Raw genomic sequence first — 8213 nt, forward strand, 5'->3', positions numbered from 1 at the left:
AACTCAGCGCACCAACGGAGAGTAGTTTGTTTTGAAAGCAGTTATGGCAAGCATCAATAAATAATCGAAGTGGTGGAGTGATGAGGAGGTGTCGGCGCTTCTGGAAATCTACGCCGAGGACGCGACCCAGGGAATGCTACTGAAGCCAGTTCAGTAGCTTTCACTCGACCTGGGAATCCTGCACAGCGCCAAGGCATACCGGCTAAAAATAAAGATACTCAGGCAGGACTACAAACAAATTAAAGACTATTATAACAAGAGTGGTAATGACCGGAAGACCAGTAAATGGTACGAGCGCTTGGATGCTCTGCTAGGCCACAGACCTTTTCTCCCGGACAGCATCGACCTTCGATTCGGGCACGATGGTGTGGGAGGCCGCTCAAACGGCGGATTCAGTGGCCAACGATGACGACCACGACAAAGGTAAAATCAACTACATGCACTGGGGTTTTAATCTGCACAATAATGGTCTCAGATGTACCTTTATTTGCTCAGTAGATCAAGCTAGCCATGCTAGGCTGAACTGGCTAACACCGGCCCCGAGCTAGCTAATAACATCTAGCTAGCTAGATATTCTCGGCCGCTATGAAAACGTTTTGACTTGTGAATAACTGTGCAGTGTTTCTGTAATTTGCTTCACTAACTCATGGCACTAATCGTGTGTTTCAGGCGAGGATGGACAACTCTCGGGATTGGAAACAAGCAAGCTTTGCCTTCAAGATCACAGCGCTTGCTCGTCCCCCTTACCAGCAACCAAACGCAAAGGTACACACACTGTAACTTTGTCTTTAAAGAACGTTGCACATCGAACTGATGTTCACAATCATGTTTATTTCCTTCTTGGTACAATTATGAAACAGCGTGAAAACGTATTCGCCTAGACCGGCATTTACAAATGTTCGCGCCTTTTTACTCTCTCACAAACATTGTAAACATTCGGGCTAGAGGTCACATGACTTCCGGTAAGAAAACTTGCCTCAACAACATTAAACAAAGTTCAAGCATACATGAAGCACTCTTCAAAAATACAAAACAATAAAGAAGGGCACTTTGAGCGGCAGCTACACACACACACACACACACACACACACACACACACACACACACACACACACACACACACACACACTCAGTGTGTGTGTGAATATATATATATATATATACACACACACACTCAGTGTGTGTGTGTGTATATATATATATATATATTTTATGCTATTTGCTCCTATATTATCTTCTACTATACACCTCCATTGTGTACACTCAGTGTGTGTGTATATATATATATATATATATATATATTTTATGCTATTTGATCCTATATTATCTTCTACTATACACCTCCATTGTGTACACTGTCTTGTCCCGGCCTGCACCCTGTCCAATGTTGACTAGTAAACACATTCCTAGTATGTTGTAAAACTACATGGCGACTAAACAGATCTTGTATCTTGCTTATTTTCCCCTCTTAGGAAAGCAGACACGGGATGCGAATTTCTTTGACACCGTCCAGGCGTTGGAGGACCGGCGTGCCGTGGTGAAAGAGTCGATGCACGGGGATCAGATGGTGCTGTTCACCAAGGCCCAGGAAACGGAGGACAAGATGCTCACCAGATGGAGCACCAGGATGAAGTGTCGGTGCAGGATGAGCGACAAACCACTTTTCAGAATGGGTTTCTGGAAGTGCTTTCCCAGCTAGTGAAAGCCAACAGGTCTTCCTCCCTATAGTTGCCACTGTTAACAATGTCTGCTGCTGAGCCTATCCCTACACCTGGGACAGTTCATTTTGTATTGTTTTTATTAATACTGACACACAACTTTGCACTAAGGTGTGTATGCTGCTGAGCCTATCCCAACACCTGGGACAGTTTATTTTATATTATTGTTATTACTGTTATTATATAGTCTTGATACAACTGACACTTTATTTTATATTGATAATGTTAATTTACATGTACAACTTCTATTTTATTTACATAAAAAATGTGAACTTCTATTTACTGTTATGTCTTGAGAGTGCAATAAAGAGAACCTACATGGCGATTAAACAGATCCTGTATCTTGCTTATTTCTCCTGACACTTTATCTTTAGTGACCTGTGTAGCATCCTATACATCACATGTAAGTGATTATTCTGATACCATCATGTTTCATCGGTTATAAACTGGCGAAGCTTTATTTGTCATTTATTTATCATCAATGTTGCAACCTTGTGGAGGAATGGCAGGGGCACATAGACAAATATGATAATTTATATCATTTTAAATATTATTTGACCTAAAACTAAATGTTTTTATGATTATCCTCTGAGGAGGACATGGGGATTTGCAAACTTTTAATTCCCCCCCCCATTTTACACAACACAAAATGGAGTCCACTATGGGCCGAAACTAACATGTAGGTTTCCATAGTGTTTATGGCAGACGGATGCAGTGGGTCTCAGGAAGATATATAATAAATAATAAAGGTGGGTTTGCTGCTGAGCCTATTTACTGTGCATACAACACACCTGGCACAGTTTATTGTTATTATATTGCCACACTGTACACTATTATAATGTTGCCTGTCTTGACTGGAAAATAAAAGAGAGAAACAAAAGCACTGTACAAAAGATCAGCTTTATTGTCAAAATGTTTACAATGTACAATTTACACGCTGTTCAGATGCCTCATAAGGGCTGTGCGCGTGTCTTGCCCCCCAGCCTCTGCAATGGCTGGCCCATCAAGCTGGGTCGCCAAGTTGCTCAGGCTGCATTAACTCAGTTACAAAGCTGTATAACATGAGCACAAACAGCACAACTTCAGTCGACTCCATCTCCATCATGTCTGAGGTCGGAAGGTAAACAACAGACGCCTAATGTACAGCGAGTGGGTGGGCGTTGCAGTATACGCGGGAAGTTTTTCTTCTTCTTCTCTTGTTTTTGTAGCGGATTGCAAACAACTTTAAGGTGCATACCGCCACCTACTGTACTCGCCGTGAAGTGGTTTGTGGGCTGCCAGTAAAGCCAAAGCAGAAGAAGAAGAAGTGACGTCAGCGGCTCATTTGCGTAATCTTCCCTCAGGGAAAAGTACTCCGGTGTGAACGCGATCTGTACTAAGTGCCCTGGGGTAAAAAGCGCCGGGGCACTGAGTGCCGGAACTAAGTACTGCAAAGTACTTGGTGTGAAAGCGCCTAATGTCTCAACTTATAACGTTGTTATTTGGAATACAATCATTTGCCTATTTACATATCTAAGAGGTGCGGACCTACATTTACATGTTTTTGGAGTCATGTAACTGCCCACACACTGCCCAGTACAATTATTTTCTTTCAAGGTCTTTTTTGATCTCTACGAAGCCTCAAGGAAAATATCTGGCCCCTCATCTAGTTTGTTAACTTTGTCTCCCTGCTAATTGGTGGTGGGCGTGCAGAATAAACTAAGCCTGGCGTTCAATATTTAGCCAAAAACATCTCCTTGTTGCTGATGAAATCAAGGTTGATTAGTTGATGACTGTGAGCCAGAAAACCATAACACGTTAACAGAAGCTAAACAGACAGACAATCCTTAAAAAGTGTTGAGTACATCTCCCTAATGAATCTTTCGTGTTAATCATCAAGTAAATATATCAAGTCCGACATTTTGAATGAACATGACATTCATGCTTTGTACTGGATGAGCATGCCTTCAGCTTTAATAGGTGACAATGTTAGTTTGGGCTACATCACTTATGACAGGGCTACTCAATTAACAGCAGAATTACTTTTTTGGTTATGGTGTAGCTAACATTCATATCTATATGGCCTCCGTTTTGACTTTTCCTCATTAACACTTTATTCCTCTTCTTTTCTGTAACGTGGGAAGAGAGGAGTAGCTCTGATAGCGATGAGAAGCGGTGAAAAGCTGCAGCATACTCTCAGCCCTTCATCGCATGACAGCCCAATCCTATACACTTATCGGTTATTATGAATTAAATAACACATTTATTATAAATGCGAACATTTCATACGTTTTTAGTGTTGTCTCTAAACAATCTCTGTATTTCAGACACATCAACAACTGACTCTGAATCACCATGTATGGTTTGAACATCTTTAATTAGTATCCTTCCCATGTTGGTTTTTATCTGCATGCGATAGACAATGTCAATTTGGTATTTAGTGTACAGGGGGAATATTGAGATAATAAGGCATCTGCACACATTGAACGCAGGGCAGACATGCAAACACTCACTAAAGACAGACTGGTGCATGATGAGCATTTCAAAGAGGTTTCAGGATATGAGATCATTTGTTTGGACAAAATACACTTTGGAACAAACAAGTTGTCACTGGAAGACTCACACATGTGCACACATTACCTTGATAGCTAGTCACCGGTCTCAGGGGTTCCTTTGAATGACGCAACAGTGTGTACGTCAGGATGACTCTTCATTTATAAGAACATGAACAGTTTTTTCAGCAGCTTAAAAAGTATCCTTCTTAATATGACTGCCTTGTGTGTGTGTCCACGAATGTGAGAGAAGTACACTCACAGTCATTCCCATATTCACCCAGCCATAACCACCAATATGTGCCAATGTATGTGTTAGCCCCGTGTCATGTTTCATCATTGTTCATTCCATCACTCAGTGCCCTGATGCTTGATAAGCAATTTAGATAATTTATCAGCTGTCAATCACTAACACCCGTCTCTATCAAATTACCTTCTGCTCTCCTGGCTCCCTTTATGTCTCTGATCGCACATTTAGCTGCTTTTGTCATCTGGCAACGCAATGACACCCACAGAATGAGATCTGCCTTCAACAATCATAGACTGCAAGGATCATACATTAAAACATGAGCAAACACACACGCACACACCCACACACACGCACACACAAACACATTTGGCTCTCTGAGACAGGAGGATATACTGTAACGGGCCGTCTCCACGGCAGCGTTAAAAAATCTTGAAACGCTTCTGCCCATTCACTTTGAATGGGGTGACGTCACTTTTTTTCGCTTTCGCCGAAATGCATTGTGGGCAGGCGAGCGGAACAATGTTCAACTTTTGAAGCTGAGGAGGAAGCGTCAGCCAATCAAATCCCGTGTACGCAAATCTGACAGTTCAAGCTCTAGCCAATCAAACGGCGTGTATGCTGGGAGAGCCAGACCGCAGGTCATTTCCTCATATTCCAAAAAATGGAGGAGAAATTAGCGGTAGCGAATCAATCACCCGGTGCTTTATGACCAGACCTACCGGGATATAAACCGGAGGAGCCAGGCATGGAGGGAGGTGGCAGAGACAGTGGTATGTTTTCGCCTGTTTTGGGGAGTTTATATCCAGTTTACTTCGGGCTTTTTGGCTTCGTATGTCGCGGGCGGGAGATTCATGTGATTGGTTGATCGCAAAAAAATCCCCAAGCCTCAGATACGCCCACCTCCAAGATTTTTTTAACGCTGCTGTGGAGACGGTCCGTAACGGGCCGTCTCCACAGCAGCGTTAAAACATCTTGAAACGCTTCTGCCCATTCACTTTGAATGGGGTGACGTCACTTTCCCTCACTTTTCGCCGGAATGCATTGTGGGCAGGCGAGCGGAGATTCTCAGGATTTTCAAGATTCAAAGTTGAACAATGTTCAACTTTTGAAGCTGAGGTGGAAGCGGCAGCCAATCAAATCCCGTGTACGCAAATCTGGCAGTTCAAGCTCTAGCCAATCAAACGGCGTGTATGCTGGGAGAGACATACCGCAGATCATTTCCTCATATTCCAAAAAATGGAGGAGAAATTAGCGGTAGCGAATCAATCACCCGGTGCTTTATGACCAGACCTACCGGGATATAAACCGGAGGAGCCAGGCATGGAGGGAGGTGGCAGAGACAGTGGTAGGTTTTCGCCTGTTTTGGGGAGTTTATATCCAGTTTACTTCAGGCTTTTTTGCTTCGTCCCGGGCGGGAGATTCATGTGATTGGTTGCTCGCAAAAAATCCTCAAGCTTCAGATACGCCCACCTCCAAGATTTTTTTAACGCTGCTGTGGAGACGGCCCGTAAGTGCCAAGCTGAGTATTTGATTGTTGTTCTTCTGCAATGCAGTTAGGCTTCAGTGTCCTGGTTGCAACCCGGTATCACGGCAAGACGTGAACATGTGACGATCTACCATGCTGGGAGACGTGAATATGTCACGGTTTCGTCCCTTCAAACGTGACAGTTACACGGTATTGTTAACATGGCCCAGAGCCGTATAATAGAATCTATCTATATATGGCGCTGACATGGCCCAACCAGTGGAGAAATACCTGGAAGTGCCTAGCAAATGGTCTACCGCGCCTATTGGTCGGTTTTTATTGTCAAAATGAGATGTTTTTAATTTATTTTGTAATCGTCACACTTGATTTCGCCGATTTTCTTGTTGCCCTAGCTGGTCGACACCTCTTTTAGCAGAAACAAAGGCTACATTAATGTATTAAATCGATGTTAATCCATGTGTGTGGAGGTGAGGATGTGGAATTAACGGACGTGACGTTGTGCGATTGCGTTGCCAGGCAACGCAATTTACAAACTCTTCAACTACAACCCTAATTATATTTAAAAACATTTTAGAAGGTCTCACGAAATACTTTAATGTAAATTAAAATGTAAATGTGAAGGGGTGTGTGTAATGTGGTGATTGACATTATTCACCCACGGATCTATGGGTGGGGGGTATTGTTCCGCACGGACATTTTAGTTAAACGGACTTACTGTTGATGTGAAATCCGAAAAAAAATACGTTATACACACCATAACGGTGCACAGCTGATATAAAAGGACTTGTCGTTTTTAAAGATATTACTGATTTTCTTTGAATATAAGAATGTAAATACTGAGTTGAGAGAATAGTCAGGGGATTTGGGTGATGGGAGACACATCTATGGATTCAGAATTTCAATAGCTTACTGTTAAATGACGGATATACCTTTCTGTCTGATGTTTTACAAATCAGATATTATAAGTAAAACATGTGAAATAATATAGCAATATCCTGTACAATTATGTGAAAACATGAATAAAACTACACATCTTCAGATGTTATACAAGTGGACAAGTGTCCTACACTAAGCAACTATCAAATATCTCTCCTGATTGTTGGCACTTGACAATCACCTTTCCCTGAATTTTACTCAGGTGTAACTAAAGCCTGATTTAAGGGTTGTTTATATTTCACATCATTAATCAGAATCTGCAAAGTAACTAAAATAAATGTAGTGGAGTAAAAATACCAGGTTAACCTCTGAATTGTAGTGGAGTAGAATTGCTGTTTTGTTTAGTAATGGATATTGAATATGGAATAAAGGTTTTGACAAGACCTGGTGTAACAATAATCAAAAAGGACATTAAAAGAGCTCCAGATGTCAATGATCTAAACAAAACAGCACACCTGAAATGTATATTTAAATACTTTATTAAGGGCAGTGAATTAGTTTTTTCTGTATGTTTTTCAAATCAGTGTTATACAGTAAGTGTCATAGACAGTGTTACATTGCTATTATTATCCTTCAAATATATATAAAACAAAACCATTTATGATCTTTTTTTTTGGGTGGTTTACTAATGACAGTTAATTCTGTTTCTGCTATTGATGGTTTCATTTTTGTGAAAAATAATAAAATAATAAAATTCAATAACGTGCTTTAACCACTAGATGTGCCTTTCTATCAGCTGTGCACCGTTATGGTGTAAATACAGCCTATCTACCAATTGGATCAAATATAAAAGTCAGCCGAATTAGTATTGATACTGCAAGGAGACGTATTGTGTGAAAAGAAATGTAAGATGTTGTTTAATTGCTGATATATTTATGATCCACGTCACGTTTTCAGTTTTGGCGGCAGTGCTTCCTGTTTGTCCAGAAGTCTTCTCATCAGGGCTCTATAAATACAGAACTACGGCAGATATGTAATATTTAATGCAGCCGAACCGTGTATTACAATGCCGTTATGTGATGACCTCCAAAGAGAAAAGCAAGCAAACTCGGAATAAAGTATTATTTTATTTTTTTTAAATGTTTTCGGATTTTACATCAACAGGAGTCCGGTTAACTAAAATGTCCGTGCGGAACAATACCCCCAACCCATAGATCCGTGGGTGAATAATGTCAATCACCACATTACACACATTCCTTCACATTTACATTTGAATTTACATTAAAGTATTTCGTGAGGCCGTCTAAAATGTTTTTAAATATAATTAGGGTTGTAGTTGAAGAGTTTGTAAA

This window comes from Trematomus bernacchii, unplaced genomic scaffold (assembly GCF_902827165.1).
Source record: "Trematomus bernacchii unplaced genomic scaffold, fTreBer1.1, whole genome shotgun sequence".
NCBI classification, from domain to species: domain Eukaryota; kingdom Metazoa; phylum Chordata; class Actinopteri; order Perciformes; family Nototheniidae; genus Trematomus; species Trematomus bernacchii.